This window comes from Canis lupus, chromosome 15, assembly GCF_048164855.1.
Source record: "Canis lupus baileyi chromosome 15, mCanLup2.hap1, whole genome shotgun sequence".
Classification (NCBI taxonomy): Eukaryota; Metazoa; Chordata; class Mammalia; order Carnivora; family Canidae; genus Canis; species Canis lupus.
In genome coordinates this window covers 58,471,832-58,494,576 of record NC_132852.1, presented here as the reverse complement: position 1 = coordinate 58,494,576, position 22,745 = coordinate 58,471,832, and the positions used below count along the sequence as shown (strand labels likewise).

The window sequence follows — 22,745 nt, the reverse complement described above, 5'->3', positions numbered from 1 at the left end:
TTAGAGTTCTCTAACATCCATGTGATTTCTAATACACAAAATAGTTAATGATTGTATTTTGTTCAGTGTTGCTCACACCATGCATTCTGCGTATACATCGCAAAACATTTAACTAAACATTGATGTTGATACCCCTCGACAAAACTTTCAACATCTAATTCCAACCACTCTTCTAGACAGTGGTGAAGATATAAGCCATTCTCTGCCCTAGAGAAAGTTAGAATAATCAGAATGATCAAACAGCCATAAAAAAAAAAAAAAAACTCCATGGCAAGATGAAGCCTAAAAAATGTTATACTGGAATAATAAAGCGGTTTTCATAAGGTAGTAGTTCTTTCCCAACCATAGGAGACAAGAGAGATTAATAAACACTCTGGACAGAGAAATCTGTCAAGTAATCAAGAGTTTAAAAAGGCAATAATAAAAACTTCAAATTCATTAAGACAATAAAGAAGCACACTAAAGCATTTGTCACACCTTCTAAGTAATTAATAACGGGTAATATATTTTTTTCCAGGTTGATAGGTTTCAGAATCTTAAATTTTAATAAAATGACTGTTATGATATTGTTTTCCCCCTTTTTTCATTTTTTTTTAATTTGAGCTAGGCAGCTATTACTTTTTGATTTTGAAGACCTAAGACTCTGTCCTCTCCTGTCCGGCTCTTGCCACCACCATCCACTGAGACACCACTCAGCTTTTTTTTTTTTGGTTCTTGCAGATATGAGACCCTAAAGGAAAGTTCTACAGTGTCAGTTGAGTTTTCCTGGCTCTCCTTCTCCCTTCCCTAGTTTTCACGTCAAAGATTGTGCTTGTGTGGTTTGGCATAGGGTATAGTGAGTCTGCCACCACTACAAAAAGAGCACAGCTTGAAATCCACTCGTCTCAAGATGAGATGCATATGGAATAGACTTGAATCACCCCCAGGTAATGTGACCTCTCATGAGAAAAGTCTCTGTGGCTATAAGCTTCTGTATTCATGTAACATGGTTATAGAGAGCCATTAATGCATGCTTTAAGTCAGACAGTGGGCGGCTCTTTTTTCCTAAAGACATATTTTCATGCTTGCTTAGCTGATGTACATTAGCTAAAATTACAGATGTTTGTGCTTCAAAATTTGCTGAAACTGAGTAATGACTTGAAGGTACTTGTTAATTATACCATTAACTCCCAAACTTGACATGCCATTCAACCTACTGACTGAGGGGTGGAGCCGATGAAAGTGAAGTGGACAGTAAATACTGTGTAAAAGGACTATTATAGCCAAAAATTTCCAGCATAATGACATTCATAGAAGGCATTTTCAATTGCTAAGTTTATACCTGTCTACACCCATGTGAATACATGGAGAGATGCTGGACTGTTTTTGCCACTGATGATGGATTGACTAATTATTAACAGATGAGAAGCAGAACAACTATTAGCTTATGAAAAGTTTTTCTTATTTTGTACTGCACATTATTCATAATAATAGTTACAAGACAAATTACTTTTTTTTTCTTTTTCTAAATGAGCTCTGCAGATAATCTCCAGATTAAATTTTAAGCAATGATATATGGTTTCACATAAACACCAAGTTACATAAGAATATAGATGGGACATTTAATAGACCAGCTACAGATTGGTGTTCCCACATGCCTAGAGTAGAATATTGACAAACCTTTACTACTGAGAGATGAAAGTGTGCAAAGAGGCAGGCAAGGGGTTACCAGAGATGCTTTTTGCTTTAAGGGGACAAAACACTGGGTATGTTCTGTTTGTTAATTTGTTCAAGAGCCAAAGATTTCATTTATAGTACATGCTCTGGTTGCAAGCATGGAGCAAATCCAAGTTCCTGATTAAGAGTTATAATACAAACTCTTCCTGTGCTCTCCTCCTTTCACTTTGGAGTGAGAGAGAAGGTCAAAGCAAATAACTCATAAAGAACTGAAATGGCATTCAATTTTTTCTTGATGAAAAAGGAATAAAGACTCATTAAACCTCCTAAGGTCCTGCTGGGATCAAATCTACACAAAAACGTCTAAGAAAGGGAATTCTTGAATGGATAGATTCACAGGAAGAGATTTCAACTTTATGTGAGGCAGAAATACCTTCTCCAAATGGAGGACAAGGTTCTAATCAGCAGGAGAGCATCTGCTCCCATGAAGAAGCCAGTATTTACTATGACAGAACAGGGAAGGACGTGTTAGTTCTCTCCTTTTAAACCAGGCTGTGAAGTAAAACTTGTGCCAAGACGCTCCGAAAAACCCTTCTCAGGGAAAACGACTGGGTAGATCCCCAGAAATATTCAATACATGGGTGTTGAGTTCCTATTATGTGCCAGGCACTGCACTTGGCCCCAACTCCATAGTGACATGCTTTATACATGAATCACAGTATAGATGTATACAAATAGGTGCTCAAAGGATACACTGGCTTACCAGTATTACCCAAGATATTAAACACCCTCAACAAGAGGAAGTTACTTATCCTTTATCCCATATACCAAAATGTCAGAATTGACTTTTTTTTTTTTTTTTTTTTTTTTGCTTGATGCAAATCTGACTTGGAATATCCAAGAGGCCCTTCAAATACTTCATGTCTTAAACTGAATTCATCACCCAACATATCTGTTTCTTCGTCTGTCTTTGATATCAGTTATTATCAAAATGATTCATCAAGTTACCCAGGTCTTAAGTCAGAGAGCCCTCATGAGTTCGCCTGCTCTTGTTTACCTGTAACTATGTAATTTGTCACCAAATCCCTTAGAACTTAATCTGCTCACTACCTTATGAATCTGTCCCTTTCTGGCCATTTCTCTGCTGCTAAAAAATCAATGTTACTTCTAAAAATCTTCTAATTTTTTTTTTTTAGGTGATAAATCTAACTCACTTTATATAAAACACAAAATTCTGCACGATCAGCCCTCTACTTCCCCAACAGTCATGCTGTTGTAACAAAATTGTCTGAGAACCAAGTCATCTTGGAATTTGGGTACTCTGTCCCCACTAATGACATCACCCTTCCTCCTTCCGACTCATCTATATTTACACATTGTTTTGGCTTACACCTTAACAAAAATAATCAAAAAGATTTTAAATTCATAAATTTTTAGACTACTCTCTGAAGATGTAGTTACCTCTTTTAAATACATACTTATAATACTTAATGCATCATAGAGCAACTTTATATCGTGTTTATTAAATTTGGAACTCTTCAAGGATTTTGTTTTCTTTTTCTCTCTCTTTTTTTTTTTAAGATTATTTATTTGAGATTTGAGAGTGAGGGAGAAAGAGCAAGCAAGGAAGGGCAGGGGGAGAGGGAGAGGGAGAAGGAGAAGCAGACTCCTCGCTGAGCCAGGAATCCCAATGTGGCTGGATCGCAGGATCCTGAGATCATGACCGCAATGGAAATCAAGAGTCAGACACCTAACAGACTGAGCCACTCACATGCCCCTAAACTCCTTCAGTATTTTAAATCAACATTGTATGCACATTGCGTTCAATAAAAGTTGCTGTCATTCATTATATTAACTTAATAAAACCTAGCTATAAATTAAAAATATGGGAATCCTGGATGGCGCAGCGGGTTTAGCGCCTGCCTTTGGCCCAGGGCGCGATCCTGGAGATCCAGGATCGAATCCCACGTCGGGCTCCCGGTGCATGGAGCCTGCTTCTTCCTCTGCCTATGTCTCTGCCTCTCTCTCTCTTTCTCTCTCTGTGACTATCATAAATAATAAATAAATAAAAAAAATAAAGTTTATAAATTAAAAATAAAGTCCCGACAGGAACAGAAGCATTCACAATATGCTTTGTCACTCAGATAATATTCCTGTAGTTATAAACTCCCACAAACTTTTCTCTCCTCTGAACCAGGAGCATTTTATTCCATATTCCTATAATGTAATAAATAAATTTGTTTCCTAAAAGCAAGAGAAAAGTGGCCTGGATATAAAAACTAATAAGTATCCATTGACATTGCTAATATGAAAGGTCTGTATATTGAATATTTTATATTAATTGAAAATATCCTAGAAATACCCATTTTTATGATGTTATTTAATAAAGAGCTGTCCTGGATTGTGATTACTTGTGAGAATGACAAACAAATTTGTCAGTCATAGTGGTTCAGTGACCAGATAGCTCAAAATAATGTTAAACTTACTCAAGGGGACAGCCCGGGTGGCTCAGTGGCTTAGCACCACCTTCAGCCCAGGGTGTGATCTTGCAGACCCGGGATCAAGTCCAGTGTCAGGCTCCCTGCATGGAGCCTGCTTCTGTCTCTGCCTGTCTATCTGTCTGTCTCTCTCTCTTTTTCATGAATACATAAATAAAATGTTAAAAAAAATAAACTTACCCAAGGAAACCATTTGTAGGGTCTTATAAATTAAGCTTTCTCAACTACTTCAAGCCAAGTAACTAAAATCCTTGGATAGTTTATGTCATTTTTGTGTTGTAGCTTCTGCACCAAAAATACTTATTCATATCACGTAAAGATCTAGGATTTATAGATGGACAACAGATACACTAAATTCTTAGTTAAGGTTTCTACATAGTGCGTTATCAGTTTAAGTAGTGGTAACATGCCTTCATTCCATATTCTGAGTTGTGAAACATGTCTATAGGGTTAGAAAATCCAAAATGATTAGTTTATTAGATATACAATTAATTGTGGTTAGATTTTTAATCCTGATCAGTCACACCGTATAAGTGAATTCATAAGTATGAAAAAAAATCTAGATCATGTACTGATTCTAGTCTTTAGAAATATGATTATGAATGAAAATAAATTAGTGTATTTTAGGTAGTAATATGAAAACTGGTAAATTTAATCAGCATTGAAGAATGAGTATAGTTCTTTGTCTTAAAAAATGATCATTCCTAAAAGGCTTCAGCCAAATTAAATATATTTCAGCATCATGGATAAATAGATATGTCTGACTTTCGAAATGCTCTTTTTAGAATATTTCTTCATCTTTTCCTAATCTCATGTGTTGATAATAACTCATTATACCTTTAGAACCCACCAATTGTTAAACATTCCCAGGAAGCCACATTTCTTTTTTTTTTTTTTTTTAAGATTTTATTTATCTGACAGAGTGTACAAGCAAGAGGGGTGGCAGAGGGAGAAACAGGCTCTCTGCCAAGCAGGGAACCTGACATGGGGCTCGATCCCAGGACCCTGGGATCATGACCTGAGCCAAAGGCAATGCTTAACCAACTGAGCCACCCAGGCGCCCCTGAGGTCACATTTCTGAAATGCAGATTTGATCATATAATTCTTTTACTTACATACTTCTAATAGCTCCCCATAGAATATAATCTAGGTTCTCTAATAAATCACACAAGACTTCTCAATTTGAATTAGTGTAAGAAATCTCTGCTCCTAAGTCTGGGAAACGAACTAGGGGTGGTGGAAGGGGAGGAGGGCGGGGGGTGGGGGTGACTGGGTGATGGACACTGAGGGGGGCACTTGACGGGATGAGCACTGGGTGTTATTCTGTATGTTGGTAAATTGAACACCAATAAAAAATAAATTTATTTAAAAAAAAGAAAGAAATCTCTGCTCCTTTTCAGTTCCACCCATATGCTCCAGGCACCCTCTAAAGTTTCCTGCAGAGATTGTGCAATTTCATACTTTGAAAATGCTGTTCCCTTTGCCTCTTTAAACCAACTGACTCCCCTGCCCAAATCGAGACCTTTGACCTTTCCTTCATGTCTCAGATCAAATGTTATTTCCTCTGTCAACTCTCCAGTGAATCCCCATGAAGCAAGGTGGACCACTGTTTGTTTGCAAAACAGCACATATGCATTATTTGTATGGAATTTAATACTCTGCACTGTATTTTTTTGTTATTAGAAATCCATTTCCTTCTTTAGAGCATAAACTCCTTCTGCTTAGGGAGGCTGTTTTGTTCCTCTGTATATCTTCTAAGTGCATTGCTTGGTGCAGAGCCAGCAGTAGATGTGCAACAAGGGCAAGATTCATTCTGACACACATAGGAAGAGAGAATGATAGAGGTAGAAAACTCCATTTTTCAGTTTTTGCTATAGATTTAGGCATTGCCAGTGATTTTTAATACTGAAGAAAAATCATCCTGAGACACAAACACCTACATTTTACTTTAAGATGTACCAATGCTTGTATTAATCCACCACCTTATGTCCCATCTTATTGACAACTAATGAATAGGTTAATTGTGCTAAATCTCAGGTCAGCAGAATAAGATATGATTTAACTTAGCAGTGTGAAAAGTGGTTTCTTTTCATAAACACACACAGCACATAGTCCTGTTGTGTGTGTAATCCATGGTGCAGAAAGAAACCTTCTGAAGGACTATTATCATAAATAGCATTATTAGGGATGAGCTAAACTTAATTTTTTTCAGCTATCATTCAAAATGGATTTATAAAAACATAAAAGGTCTTTTAAGCTTGGTGAAAACTTGTTCCATTAGAGGCTGATGTGGTTATTATTGGATGTTTCCATATGACTGTTTTCAAGAGGCCCATGAAATTTTAATTTACTTGAAAAACTAAAATGCAGAGTTATTTGTTTTGACATGTTTAATCACTTTTCCATTTTAAAGCCAAAGATGAGAAATCACCGGGGAAAGTAAAAAAGAAGACAGTGTCAATATGAGCACAAAGAAATGAGAGATTTGCAAATAAACTTCACGTTATTAAAATGTCATTTAGCTACAGTGTTTTCATTACTTTTTTTAGAACATGAAAAGCATACAAATCATTTTTTGTTATTGATTTAATGTGAAATTATTAATGTACTTTTAAAAAATTATATAGTGCCCCATTATGTGCCACTAATTGAATTACTGATAATGAAACGTAAATATGTAATAGAAAAGTTTGAATTAAAATTTAGTAATTTATTATTACTTTTCTGATAAATATAGGGCATTTATATTATGATGGAATAAAAGGATACGAAACTCATTCATACTATTTATTTATTCATGTTCATCTATCTAGTCAAGGGAAACAATGTGGAACCAGAGAGATGGAATCCCAGTTCTCCAAGAGCTTATGTCAGTGGTAGAGGTAAACAGATAATAACTGAAGTAACACAATCACATAGTATTTTTAGAAGACAATAAAGGAAATGAACAGAGTGCATTAGTAGAAAATAAAGGTTAGCCTTAAATAGAATGCTCGGAAAGAGCATTTTGAAGAAGTGCCTCAAACCTGGAGATGGAAAAGAAAGATGGTGGCTGCTCTGAGAGCTCTGTTCCTGAGAAGGCATTGACCTTTAGATAGAAGCTACATTAACCTTCCTTTCTTTACAGTACCCTCTCCCTTCCAATCATTTCTTGTGCAATATTAACAAAAAGTGGGGGAAACGATGTTAAACTTCTTCCAGAAATATTTGCACTTTAGCAGGGGTCAAAACCCTCCTCAGCTCAATGGAAAGAAATAAAGCTCTGACACTGATGTTTCTCGTATTATGTACTTAGTGTTCTCTGGGGACCTGTGGCTGTGGTGGTGGTGGCTTTCTCGGTCATCCAAAGAGGCGATAACTAAAGTTCAGCCCTGCTGACAGTTTCTTGAAAATATTTGGTTTTCTTGGGCTATTTGGGAAGGACACCAATAAGCCACTCCCAGAGACAGCACAGAGCAAAGTCAGGTATGTTTATGATATGGGCTTTCTGGTCTTTCTGGGTTTTACAGGTAAGGAAGAGTGGAAACAGCAAAAAATGAAAACACATTCATTTCCTTTCCTGTGTACTCCATATGCACCTGGGGGGTGGTGCGTGATATTAGAGGTGATGTGTGGATGTGACCACGCTAATACAAAGGTAAAACAGGGATTTCCTCCAGGGAGGGGATACCATCATCACTTCCATTTTTTTATCTTTTAATAAACCTGTTAGTTTGTACACACTATGAAAGGCCATATACACGGTCACTCCAGTTATTAAAATTCAGAATTTGGGGAAGAACTGTAAAGCTTCTCTGGTCCAAATACATATACAACCTCTACCATATCCTTGATAATCACTATTATATCTTTTGTCAGACCACCAAAAAGAGCCATACTCTTCTGCTCACCTCTCAAGATCCTATCAAGACCAGATGACAGCAGTGGATGCACTGTGAAGGCTTAAGCACATCCATGCCCATAGGGAATGTATACAGCACTGAAGGGGGAAGAAACACATGAGAATTCCCAAGAAAAAGACGAAGGCTGGTTCTAACCAATTTTGTGTTGGGTTTTCCCTGGTGAACCAAGTACAGCATTTGTGAGGTTAGCTGAAATCTCAGAGATGAGAGGGAACAAGGCATTTATTTCTGTTTATTCAGCATATTTCCCTGAAGTTTCTGAATTCACCTAAACAATCATAAAAGCTTTTTTGTGTTCATCATTTTGTTCAGTATTGAAAGTGGCAACTAAACAAGACTGTATCAACCGGCCAAAGCACACAGAGGATAGTTTTGTTAGGTATTAAACTATTGCCTCTCAGCTCAAAACCTATTTTTATATTGTATTTTGCTTTGTGATGCTGGCTATGAATGAGACTCTGAAAGCTGAATTTTTCCTTTTCTGGCAGGCTGTATGTTAGGAAGATTCTACAATCCAGGTGCAAGGGGAAGACTGTGAGGCAGGGGAGAAAGATGGAGCCTGTTGCTTCCTCTTCGGTTTGCTGCTGCTGTCAGCACTGCCGCAAAGATGGCCCTAGAGGTCTGATCCCAGATCCACAGGGTCCCTTTTCCAATCTCTTAAGGTACCAACATGAGTTGGGCAACAGAGGCTCTTTCCTCCACTAACAATGCACTAGTACATATGATTCATATACAGTACAAACTGTGTTATCATGAATAGAAATCATAAAATACGCTAAGGTAAGCAGGTGCACAATAGTCTTGAAAGTGCATCACTCATGTTCTATACTAGATTTCATTGTGCACAGTACTACTGCCATAAATATTCACATAGTGTGTGAAATCCTTAATTATGAATAGTACACTCTATTAATTAAGTCCCTTGTCAGCATTCACATCACCTATGCAGGGGCCCTCCTCCAAGCCTCCAGGTTCTAGGAACCCCACTTCTTCCCATTGTCCCTCAGGATTCGTGGCCCTGCGTTACGTCAGTGTCCTTCCCTCTTCTCCCCTTTTACTCGGCCAGCGTCCAGTCAGCCTCATCTCTCCAGTGAACTCTGGAAGTAACCAAATGGTTTCTGTTCCCTAGCTGGACTCCAACTAAAACAACAACGTGCGATGAATCTAGGACATCATTTAAATATATTGGAAATCAATCAATCAGAAACCATATCAGAAACTTATCAGAAACCATACCATAGATATATTTAGCTATAGTTGCAATATTTAAAACATATTCAGCAACTAGTAGTTTGAAAATGCCCTGAAAACCAGGGTGGTTTTAAAACTCACTGGTTTTAGTTCAATATCTTTTTTTTTTTTTTTTAGATTTTATTTTTTATTTCACTTAATTTACAAAACCCAGTGTATAGTTTTGATTTATAGGGTGCCTCAATTTAGGCTATCCATATTTCAGAAAATCAGGAGCCACCTGTGGCTAGTGCCTAGCATGAGCTCAGTGCACATTCAATCCAATTCTTGAGTGTCCTATGTGTCCAGTTCTGGGCGATGTGAAGGTCACACACATGACAAGGAGCCAAATAATATAAAGGGTAACAGTAAAATATAAAGTTTGACAGTCAGATGGATAGACAGATGGTTTTAGTTCAGTATCTTTTTTAATAGGTGTTGAAAACACAGCCTACCATTTTAGTGCAGGATCTGCACATCATCTCAATTTTCCAGAAGCAGTGGTGAGAGGTCGGGATGGGTTATATTCTAGAATGCATCAATAATTACAATAAAAATTAGGAATTACTTTAAAGTCAATAAATACTGTCAATATGGTGAACATATTCAATTGTCACGATACTTAAATTTAAGATAACACTGATAAAATGTTTTTGAATTCCAGTGAAAATCAATACACCTCTTAAACAGGTTTGTCTTGATGCAATCTAGGAGAGATTGGAAGTATTCCATAATTTGGTACAACCCAGTGGATCACTTCATTGCCAAACTTTAAGTTGGAAATAAACTCTATCCCCAATTTCCCCTTCCGTGACTCATTCTTTTACACATTTCTCACATGATATGGTCATGGTCCTTATCTCCAATCTCTCTAATCTTACACATCCCTGTTCTCAATTAAAACCATGTTAGCTGGGGTCACCTCTGCCCAGAGTTCTCATTGCCTTCTCTTCCCGAGGTCAGGATGGATGTTACAACCCTTGATGGCTATTCTCACGCTTTATCTCGCTTGACGTCCCAGTGGCATCACACACAGTGGATCACTACATTCTCCTTGAAGTAATTCCTTTACTTCTTTCTGAGCAATACATTTTCTTAGGAGTTACCTGTGGCTTTGTCCTTCCCCTACACAGCATATCCTGTCTATCGGGAATTCAACCTCAAATTACATCCAGAATCTAACTACTTCTCCACACCTCTAGATTTCTACTACCTCTACTACCTATGGTATGGTCTCACCTGGATTTTAAAGTCTTCTCTGTTTCTACAGTTGAACGCTCAAGTCTTTTAACACAGCAGCCAGAATGATCATTTAAATGCCAAACAGATTGTGACTCTTCAGCTGCTGCCTATTTCACTACAAGTCTTCTCTGTGCCAACATACTTTTCCCTTTCCTCTTTCACTACTCTCCCAAAAGAGAATATTTTCTCTACTCTCTCAGAGTTACTCGTTTTCTAGAACATTGACCTCTTTGCTTCACACATTCTAGGCATGCTTCCATATTTGAGGCTGTGGTTTGGCCTTTCTCTCTGCCTTAAAAGGTCTTCCCCAACATAGCTGCTTGGATAGCTCCCTCACCTGTCTGAGGATTTGTCTGTCTGTTTTTATCATCTTTATTTTCAGGCCTATGCTGATCTATTCTATACTGGTATGCGCCCACCCCACCTGCACTCCACCCCCCTCCTACCCTACTCACTCGTTCGTTCCTTTGCCACAGCACTTTCACTGATCTCCTAACATACTATATCATTTCTGTATACTATATTATAATTTCAGCTATTTATCATCTTTGACCACAATTAAATTGTGCTCCATAGTTCAGAAATTTTAGTTGTCCTCCCTGATCTCCATCAGGTATGCAGAAAACAGTAAGCTTGACATACAGTAAATATTTTATAAATATTTGTTAAATCAACATAGACATGTATGTAACCACTCAGTGTTCCCTGGCAAATCTCTGCTTCCCTCAAAGGGCCTCCTACTATTCTTGAGAGGAGACCGCACTCACCTATCTACTTAGGATTTTTATCTCCTAAAACTCTCCCTTCGCCTAACTATTTGTGAAAGCACTGCCAGGCTCTGCTACATCCTCCATAATTTGTACAATCTTCCCTAATCCCCATTAATGACATGGTCTCCTTTTTCTTATTTGCAAAACCAACAGAGACAATGGAAAAAACACCCAGGAACGAATGTCAGGAGTGAACCTGCTCTGGGTCGCGTTGTGATAAAGCCGCTCAACCCTGGGCTGATCTTCTAACAGCAGAGCCTCATGTTCTTCATTGTTTTAATGAGCCATTGGTACTCTCTGTTTTTCAAGATTTCTTTTGATTCTGATTTTATATGACTGTAATTTAAGCACAATGTCTATAGTATACCTTTATCTAGAAATCGAGCATTATAAACTGGTGTTACTTTACCATTAGTCAAATACCATATTTATTTAAACTCATGTTAAATGTCCATTTATTTCCTTTTTATCTCTTCAACTATACTATAAATTGTTGGAGATACTGACTCTGTCCTCTCGGCTTCCACGCTACCGAAATCGGTAAAATAACACAAGCAATAGCACAACCTAAAATTTACATGAGTAAGAGGCCCTTCTGACCACTGCACATTGAGTTCTCATGGCTAGCCTATGAAGCAGATCCTTTATTATTTCATCACATCACACTAATGATGAGGAATCTGTGACACAGAGGGATTAAGTAGTCGATGGTACTGAACAAATGTGCATTCAGATCCTGTAGTCTTGACCACCACAAAGTATTGCTCCTTACCCAGTTGCTTAAAACATTTTCATTATTTAGATGAGCAGAAGGCAGAGAACAGAACAAATGAGTAAGTAGGTACTTTTCTGATGATACAACTGTTTGAATGCAACTAGCTTAACATCTCGATTTCTGCAGGAGAGTTAATGCCCTGGGGACATGAGTCCGTATCTTTGCTACAAACCGCTTGTCCTGGGTACTGGCAACTTCAACGGTGTCATGATTATTAAAATCAAGATACATATTTTGGGGGTATGAGATGTGATGCTTCCTACCATCTCCCATTGGCAAAAGTCCAGGGTAGCACAGCGTTTCCATGGCTGCATCAGGGAAAAGAAATTTGGATGCATCAGAACATCCAAAATTCAAAATTAACAAGAGAGGCTTCCCAAAGACCGTTCCATTTCCAAATTAGCACATGGAAGCCAGAGAAAGACCCAGCTGCTCTTTCCAGCTCTGCACTCTGGTAGCAGCATTCAGCAGCACTGGGAACATGTTGGAATAACAGGTTAAAAAATAAAAAATCCCTAAAAGGAACCATCATCTTCTGGATTCACAAGCAAAAGAGACTGCCAAATACACACAGAATGAAAGTTATGTCTTCTACGTCCATTTTTTTTTTACCCTTAGGAAATGCTTTCCATCATATTCCTGGCAAAGAAACAAAGCAATTATGTTCACACAGGTGAAAGTGAAGTAAAGGACAGGAGGAACCAGCCGAGGCCACCAAAAGAGACTTTGCCTGAAAGCATCCAGACAAGATGTAAATATCTGAGTCATCTCAGGAAGTGAAGTCGCTTCTACAGATTAGTTGAAAAGTATATTTCAAATATTTGATTATATCTGGCTGTTTTTTAATTATTCAGCAGCTTGTATGCTGAATATATGCTAATTTTATCATCTTATCTACTTCTCAGTTTTCTTCTTACTGCCTCACCTTCCAGAACGGCAACTGCACTCTCCTCCCAACCAATTTCCTTACACCAGGACCCCCACCAGTTCCTTTACTGGCTATCCATTTTCCCTACCCTTTGGAACATTTGCCACTGCTTTATTATTTTTTACTAGAATGGGGTACTAGAAAGTGTACAAGTTTAGGAAAAGAGCCAAATTTACTTCAAGCACCAACAATGCCACTTTAGAACTTAGAGAACTGGTATGATCCTTATAAGCTTTGGCTTTTACTTTATAAAAGAATAATATCCATTTCAGGATTTGTTGTTCCAATTAGGTGAGGTAAGACATATCAGACACCTGTATTTGTCACAGAGTGCCCCTGAGTTCAGGTTAGTCGTATTCTATTTGTTGTTTTTCATGAAACAACACTGTCTTGGTTGACTTTCTATTACTATTATGGTTCTCCAGGCATCTTCCAGGATGGCCCCTCCCATCTCCCTTCACTGATCATTCCAAGTATTTTCAATGTATTTTCCTTATGACACATTCTCTCTTAATACTCATTTTTTCCCCAAGTTTTGCTTTTCTGAGTATATTTATTGTGACTGATGGAAGTGGGGGAGAGTGAGTTAAACACAGAATGCACAGGAAATCAACAGTGATAATCCTAAAAATATATATATTTTTTCCGTTTTTCAAATAGCATTAGCCTGGTTTTACTCTATCCAGTGGAAATGGTACTGTCTGGACTGAGCCTTCCACGAAAATCAGTGAGCATCAGAAGTGGGAACCGAATTTTCATATCACTTTCAATTTTACTTGCACTTAGGCAAGTACTAAGTATTCATTTCCTATATGGTTGACCACTTAACGTTTATTATGTTTTTTTTTTTTCTTTTAACAGTTAAATTATTGTTCTTGAGAAACTCTCCTCCTGTGAATTCAGGACACCACACACCACATTCTCTCAGATTTTTCCTTACTTAATTATTCATAATTTTGTCTTCTTGGGGGCTTTGTCTTCTTGTGGGCTTTCTATTCTCTTCCCAAATTCTGAAGAGCTGAAGTTCCTTAAGGCTTAGTTTGGGATTCTTCTCTCCCCTTTCTTAGTCACCAAAGCAATCCAGTCCTATGGCTTCCAATACCATCCACCTGCTAATGAAGCCCAAGTGCGTAACTCCAGCCCTGGCTCTTTTCGGAGCTCAACACTCATATCCCTAACTGACAACGTGACTTATCTGCATACATATCTAGCAGACATCTAAAATGTAACATGTCCCAAACAGACCTGGACTTTCTCCAAACTCTTCTTCCCATGCTTTTCCACATCAGCCCGAGGGACTATTATCTATCCAAATAATCAATTCAGGAACTGACAATTCACTCTTGATTACTACCTTTATTTTGCACTTCACACAGAATCTATTAAAACGTTGTGAGGGGATTCTATCTTTGAAATATTTCTCAATTCCTGTAACTTCTCTCCATCTCCAATGCTGCTTTCTCAGTTAAAAGCGCCATTACCTTATACCTGGATTATGCAATCAATTCTACCTTGTTTCCTTTTCTCCATTGTTACCCGTCTATAATCCCACTCTTTAATCAATTATCTATTCTATGTATGTATCTAATCTATTATTTGGATAGTACAAAGAGAAATCATTTAAAAATCAGATCAGATCATTTAAAAATCCTACTCCCTAGGAAGAAATCTTTCAATGAGTTTCAGTCCTAACTTTCTACCATAGTTTATTACACCCCCCCATGATCTAGCTTCTACAGACCTTTCCAGACTCAGTTCTTCCTTCTTATCACTCCCCCATTTGTTGAATTTTTAAGTGCTTTCAAACTGTAGAACTTGGACCTGAGGTTTTTGTTCTATCCCAGCTTGACTATTTATCTTTAATATCTGAGTCTAACTTCAATACCCTCTACTTCTTACTCTATAGTTTTGCTTCTTTTATAACTTTTATTATCTTCTATAAATTTATATGTATTTAGTTTCTCTCATTTCTCATTACAGTATGAGTACAAGGACATTCTGTTCATATTCTCAGTGCTTCACACACACTAGGTAACTGATATGCAGTAATGAACAATCCAGGAAAGGAAGGGCTGTGTGAGAAACTAAGAGAGTGTGTTTTTGCATTCTGAAGGTGAGACTAAAGTTGCATAGATGAGAGATTATGGAGGACTGTGACTTTTCCTTGAAACACTATAATTTCTCTATTTTATGACTCTCATATAGGGTATGTGAACTTTTTTGGGGAGATCAAAGACCAGGGGAAAAATAGGTAGTAAAGGGAGATAAATGTAGTAAAGGGAAGGTTGGCCTCCTCTGCTCACCATCAGAGAAAAGGTGCAGCATCCCAGATGTCATTGGTCCCAAGATGAGAAGAGGCTCACTTGGGCTAGTAACAGCATGGACGAGATGCTTCTACGAATTGGCTACTCAGAGAAGATGCAAGATAATCCTGGCTACCACTTTATGCAGAAAAAGCTGCTCCTGCTGAGAGAGAAAAGTGTCCTCTGCTCTCTTCCTTGCTGTATTATGTGTCTTCAGCTATACCTCTCTGGTCTCTCAACTTGGATCTCTAAGGGAACACGCTTTAAAAACTAATAGATTTTAGTTAGAACTCTTTTCCACTATAAAATTCTTTTTCTTGCCATCAATATTGTTAGTCAAGTTTCTTTAACATTAGAATCTAATATTAACAATCATTTTGACTATTTAGGCAATTTTGACTATTAGTCAAGTTTAGATGCTAAACTTACACATAGACACATAATTTGTGTCTGTGCCTGTTACTGATTAAAATGTCAGGAACATATTATAGTGAAGCAAGGTACTAGACAAGTTCATATATTTAGAAAAACAGAGTGTGGAGTTTGTATAAAAAAGAAAAATAAATAAGCACGGTTCAAAATAGTAAAGAATGCTTATCAGGAAAACAATCTTATTGTATGATCTGTTCTGACCACATAGAGATGAATCAACAGCATATCTTCATTGTTTTGAAGTACAGAAGCTTCATTTAAAAAAAAAGCAAAATGAAAGGGAAGAATCTGAAATTTTTCACAATATATATATGTGTGTGTATATACAGAATATATAATTACATATACACACATGTGTATAAAATGTATATATATACACATAATCCATGTATATATATATATATATATATGTATACACACACACATACACACTTGGAAAAAGAAAGAAAAGAAGGAAGCTCATAATAGCATATAGCAAAATAATAAAGAAATAAAAAAGATTCTGAATGGACCTAAAAGTAACCTCAGGAATCAGTTGGGGTCAAACACATCCTAGTCTGGGAGGAAAGGGGGCATCCTATACTTTGAGGGATATTTAGCATCATCTTTGTCCTCTATCTTCTAGATGCCAGTGGCATGCACACCACAGACACACCCACACCAATCTGTGACAACCCAAAATGTCTCTAGATATAAACATCAAAATCACCCCTAATTGAGAGCCAATGCTATAGAGGATCCATCCCTCAAGAATTCCTCTCCTCAACACTTTCTGGTATTAATATTCACTATTTTATTAAGAGGGAAAAAAGGGAACCAGAAAAGCTAGAAACTGCTATTTTTGTTACTTAATAGTAAATGCTCAAATGTTTGAGAAAAAGAAATAGAAGAAACCAAGAACTTTCCTAAAGCTCAGATGAGCTACAACTGACTGTTTAATGTCATATCATTTTACTGTTTAAACCTTTACTAAGTCATTCAAATATGACAAACGGAGATATTATCACGCTCAATTAAAAGCAGAATTATTGAATTTTAAGGTTTTTTGTTTGTTTGTTTTACTTCATTAAGTATTGACGGTGTTAGTATGCATAACACACTTACATTCACACAACACCTACCAGCCATATTCACTACTGGAGATGCACTCATTCACAGTGACAGAGCTCATACTTGGATTTTTTTTTCAATACAGATACCCATTGGCTGTTCTATGAAATATACAGCACTGTGTATTATAGAACCACTCCAGGCAGTCAAACAATATGTAAAGATATACAGCATCCTCTTTTTCTTTCAGTTTCCTAAGGGAAATATTTCTTGCAGAGACCATCAAGAGTTTTATATCTCTCATCAAACTTTTTATGAACAAACTATTTGCTATGTATGCCTTGTGTGAAATAGAATGCATGGCTCTGTGGTTAGAAAAAGTTAAAACTGACCTGCCAATGGACCTCCATGAATGATCTAGATTTCACATTTTCCTATACAGCGCTGCGTTATAAGGAATATAGGAAAAGGTAGAGGGTTGATTAGCTCTTTTCTTCCCATGATGGCTGAATAAAGTATGCTTGAAGTGCAGTGAGTATGTGCTCTATGGTCTCATGTGAATGAAGGTAAACAGGTGCCTGTGCTGGGTTTGGACTGGAAGAATGGTGGATGTGCCATTATCTCCTCTCTGTTCATGTAGAGTGTCTCCTATGTCGTGACTCTGAAGTTTATGTTTTATTGTTTAGTTATCTAACAGGGAAACGGTTACTGTCTGGAGATACCAAACAGAAGAAGTCAGAGACAACATGATTCGATCATCCAAGACACCTTTTCCCCTGACAAAGTCAGTCAGACTAGGCTCCTGCAACAATTGGAAAGCCTGTTTTAAGCAAGTGTAGAAATGACTGGAGATCAGGGGCCTTAAGAAGAAGGTAAAATAACCTTTGATTCCCTCAAACCCCTGAAATTATTATGTCAAATGCATTCCCAAGCCTGAAGAAGAAAATAAAGCTAAATTAATTTTAATCACGCACATCTCTTTTTTATATTCTGTGTGAAAAAATAAATACAAAGGGAATATGACTAATTTCAAGGTTTTACTCCATGTCATGCTCCTCAGAATACATTTTTCAGCAAGTGTATATATGCTTTTATTTTATTCATATGATAGTTTACCCAGTACAGCTCTAGGCTCCAATACCTTAAAAAACAACTCTTCTTTCCATACAAATGTCACATTAAAATTCAGGTCCAGATCAATTTCACACACATTAACCTCCAACAGTTAAGCAATTATTTCCTCTGAGATACTTGCTACTCTCCTTTCACAATGGATTTGGTTCATATAAATTGATGAAGACAACAGAATTATAAAGTTACAGCTCATAACATCTTGGTATCAGTTTATTAAAAAAATCAATCAACTGGATATCTGAAACCGTGCCACATGGAAGACACTGTGCTAGGCTCAGGGGTAGACAGGCAGAAGTAAGAAGAGAATTAATGTCCTCAAAAAGCTTCAAAAGATTTAGGCATTTTCAACCGGAGTAGTCAAATATCTGAACCATGAAACAGTATCAAACAACCGAAAACAATAAAAGTGATGCAAAAATTTTAAAGACTTTGACATCACCATGGGATAAGTGTTCAGGACTTTTGTAGAGAATACATAAGACGATATTAAAAATTCAGCGCTTTATGGAAGACTTTTCAATGAGAGTAATACACTTTGGAAGCAGTCCCTCTGGAATTTTAAAGGAGGAAATGTAGGTCGTGGGCTTTTTTAGAGAGGCAGAGGTAGAAGAGCAAGACACTACTTTTATCTAAGTGTAGATCCATCACAAAAGTCATAGATGGAAATACTGATCGTCTCCTCTCTGACAAGTGAGAGTGTTAGACAGGCAAGTGTTAGGGGCTACAGAGATGCAAGAGACATGATAGTGGAGGAGTCTGTAATTTAAGATGGAACAAAGAAAAATATTATTCAAGATATAAGGTGCTACCCTAGAGAATGATAGATTGTTCCGTAGGGTTTGAGAAAGGAAATGATACTAAATTGATAATAAATGATACTGAACTGGATCTTGAAGAATGAGCAGAATTTTGCCAAAATGGCATATAGAGGAAGCAATTCCCAGCAGAGAGTGATAAGTAATGGGAGCACATGGTGTGAAGTGGGAAATATGAGGCCAAATCCTCCAGCTGGGCTTAGTTTTGGGTACTCTTCTTGTATGGCATGCTAAAAAATTAGAACTTATCCTTTAGGTGATGGGAAAGAAATTATTCTCCTTGCATTTTAGAAACAAAAACTTGGATAATGAGAGAGAAAATTAAGAAGCAATAAGGGAGATTATTTAAAAGGCTCCTGGGAGAATCCCAATGAGACACGATAAGGATGTCATTGGTGTTAGGTGCTGCGTTCAACAAATATTTCGGATGAGTCATGTACAATAACTGATCGTGTGTGAATGAAAGACATGTTGAATGAATGTGTGGCAATGCAATAGAGCAGCCAAGAATGAATGTAGAATTATTTCAGATTCAACTTTTCTGGGCTCCTTTCTGAACTTGCTATTTACTAGCTGGAAGAGTTTGGGTGAGTTATTGTAGCTCTAGGCCTCAGCTTCTTCATCTGTACAACACAGATAATTATGATATTTACCCTGGGGAGTTATTGAATTCAATGACTTAGTATATTTATGTACATTAACTCTGTTTAAACACTGACTAGAACAGAGAAAGACCTCAATCAGTATTAAACAGTGGGTAGTCTGACTCCATTGTCCATGGTTTTAACTGCGTATATACCATATAAATAAAACTATGATAAAAAGAAACCTTCTTTTTGGCTATGAAGATGGCCTTGATTATGGTTTCAAGCAATTTTTTTAACTAGGATAAGGAGATAGATGGTGGATGGATGGATGAGGCACTTCAAAGGAATTGGTGGTACTTGCTAAATATAACAGGCGCTGGACAAAGATGGAAGAAACATTTTTATTTTCCTCAAGGTTTTGATCTCGGGCCCCAAGAGAATGATTTTGCCATTGACAGAAATGAGTGAAACAGAAGGTTACAAAACAGCACCTACCTCACATGGTCACAGGAGCCTTAAGCAAGACCATCAATGTAAAGGATTTGGCAGAGTGACATAGTTTAAGTATTCAGCAGCTGTTAGTTATCAACACAGTCTCAGGAGCAGATAAGACTTGGCTGGATGGCCCTGGAGTCCATTTCCTTCACCCTTAAGTTCCCTAGCAGAGGGCTTCATCAGCAGCTCTAAGTCGGAGCAAAGATAGACTTACATCAGCCACTGGGCTCCAGGAGCCTCCCTTTCTAATAAGGCAGCTTTGCTTACTCCTTCCCCCCATGATGATGTAAAGCATTAAAAGTGCAGGCTCCTCTCTACTTGAACCTCAGCTATAGTATCAGCTAACCATCGACACCCCAGCAGAGCTAAGAGCTTGGACGACTGAGTGCATTTTATTACTCCTCTGCTAGTAGTTCTCCTCCACGCCCAACAAAATGTATGTTATGTCTGCATTCCCCCCAAAAAAACACAATAGAAATTTGATGGCAGAGAAGACAAAAGGAGGATAAGATCTGGCACAGATCTACACAGGACTGACAAAATCATTTCAGGTTGGGATTAAAATTTATGTCCAAACGGGTAGAATAGGGCAATAGGGGGTTGTGGCTTGACTCAAGTCATCAATGTCAGTGGTAAAGATAAAACAGCAGAAAATTGGAATGAGGGGAGGGAAAGATTGTTAGAAATCAGAGTGAACAGTACTCCAACATCTAGGCAGGGAACTGGCAGCAGGATGATATGCCCAGGGGTAGCAAGATCCCAGCCTCTGGACATAGGTTCAGCAATAGGGATCCAATCCCTAAAAGGATCCTGGAGACTACCACTACTAGAAGAAAAACTGGAAGTACTAGAAGACTGGACCTACTAGGCAGGTTATCAGCATCTTTCAGAAAATATCAGATGTTAACAAGGGCTATAGCAAAGATCTATGCATGCCTGTACTTGTAAAAAGTAGATCATAGAGTGAAAGGGGAAACAAGTAGCAGCTGGAAAGAAAGAGGACTCAGGACTAACTAGGAATTCAGTTATCAGAAGTAGGGTCTGTCCTGGCATTATACAGGCCTCAAGGGAAATGGATCAGAATAAAATAAATCATAAAGTTGAGTAATGATTAAAGTTTGGGCCATATAATTCTTTTCTGATGCAATATTATCAAAAGCAAACATTTTCTGAGCACAGTTGGGTGACAACCACAAAATTTTATTGAACTTTTCTGAATAAAGGGAAGCAACTAAGAAATACATGGGGTCAGCATCTCAGAGAGAATCCACAGGTGTCATTCTTCGGGCTGATCTCAAGTCAGTTTAAGAGGTCCCATGTTGCTGTCCCATAATCTGTGGGATCCCTTTACCAAAAAGGCTCATTTCTACAACTAATTATAACAAAGCACCAGCTATCTCAATAAGCCTATCTTGTTCAGAGGTAAAATGGCTCAAATTGCTTAAAAGTCATGAAAGGAGAAAAGATAGATAGATGATAGTCAATGGTACTATCTTACAGTCTCAAGTCTCTGGTTAATGGTCCCAGGTAAGCATCATCATGAGGCTAATGAAGGGAAAGATTGGGGGACTGGAGAGGAGGTTTTAACCCAATGATTTTTACTCTGGGTCCTTTCTGATTATGAACGTAAACAATCTCCATTGCTCCATGACGAAACTATTTAACTATTTTTTGAAGATTTTATTTATTTATTATTAATTATTATTATTATTATTATTATTATTATTATTATTGCCTGCAGAGACACAGGCAGAGGGAAAAGCAGGCTCCATGTAGGGAGCCTGACGTGGGACTCAATCCCCTGTCTCGAGGATCATACCCTGGATCAAAGGCAGCACCAAACTGCTGAGCCACCCAGGCTGCCCTTATTTTAACTATTTAAAACAAAATCATACACTCAGTGGAAAAATGCCTAAAATATCTAAAGTTGATGTGATGGTTAATTTTATGTGTCAACCTGACTGGGCCACAGGGTGCCCAGATACGTAGTTAAACATTATTCTTGGTATGCCTGCGAAGGTGTTTCTGGATAAGAGTAACATTTGAATCCAGAGACTCAGTAAAGCTGATTCCCTCAATGTGGGTGGGTTCTGACCAATCAAATGAAGGCCTGAACAGAATAAAAAGGTGGAAAGAGTAAGAATCCCCCTTCTCTGACTGGCTTTAAGCCAGGACACTGGTCTTTTCCTGTCTTCAAACAGAACTGAAACATCAGCTCTTTAGTCTTGAGCCTATGAGCCTTCCATCTTGAACTAGCTTCCAGATTGGATCTTTGACCACAGACTCTTCCAGGTTCCCAGGCTTTTAGACAGGCAGCAGAACTCCTGGGGGTCCAGCTCCCCCCTGCAGATCTCAGGACCTCTCAGCCTCTGTAACTGTGTGAGGCCATTCCTGCTAATAAAGCTCTCTCTATGTATACATCCTATCAGTTCTGATTCTCTGGAGGACCTGGGCTTATATCAGCTGTTTTTTTTTTTTTTTTTTTTTTTTTTTTTTTATATATCTTTACTATATAAATCTATATTGCAAAAAATAAATAAATAAATCTAAATTGCTTAAATCTACCGATTGTTCATCAGTCAGGGAAGTTTTGGCCCTTAAACTTTTATAAAAAGCAAAGAAAAAGTGCCTCTCGGCAAAGCCAGTTTGCTCCTGTGCCCTCTCCCCTCTTGATTTGGAAACATCTTCAACTACATCCACATATTTAGTTTGGGGTTCCGGAGCTGTGTTCTCCACTTGTCTTGCATGATTCATTTTTATTCTTATTGCTTGTAGAAGTAATGTCTGATTTTCCCCCCTTTGATGAGTTTATTTGTACGGTAAACTGAAGCTTTTAAAACATGGCCAGGTCCCTACTGAGAGTTTTTACCTCCATTTTACCCACTAAGTTTACTAAATTTTATTCTCTCCTTGCAATTTTTAAAAATT

General features: G+C 37.7%; 1 protein-coding gene across 6 annotated transcripts in view; it reads right to left on the bottom strand.

Annotated features, from left to right (window-relative positions):
• The window catches only part of CNTNAP2 (contactin associated protein 2), a 1,976,111-nt gene that overhangs the window by 1,042,728 nt on the left and 910,638 nt on the right, over positions 1-22,745 (bottom strand). The gene's annotated exons all lie outside the window — the stretch shown is intronic.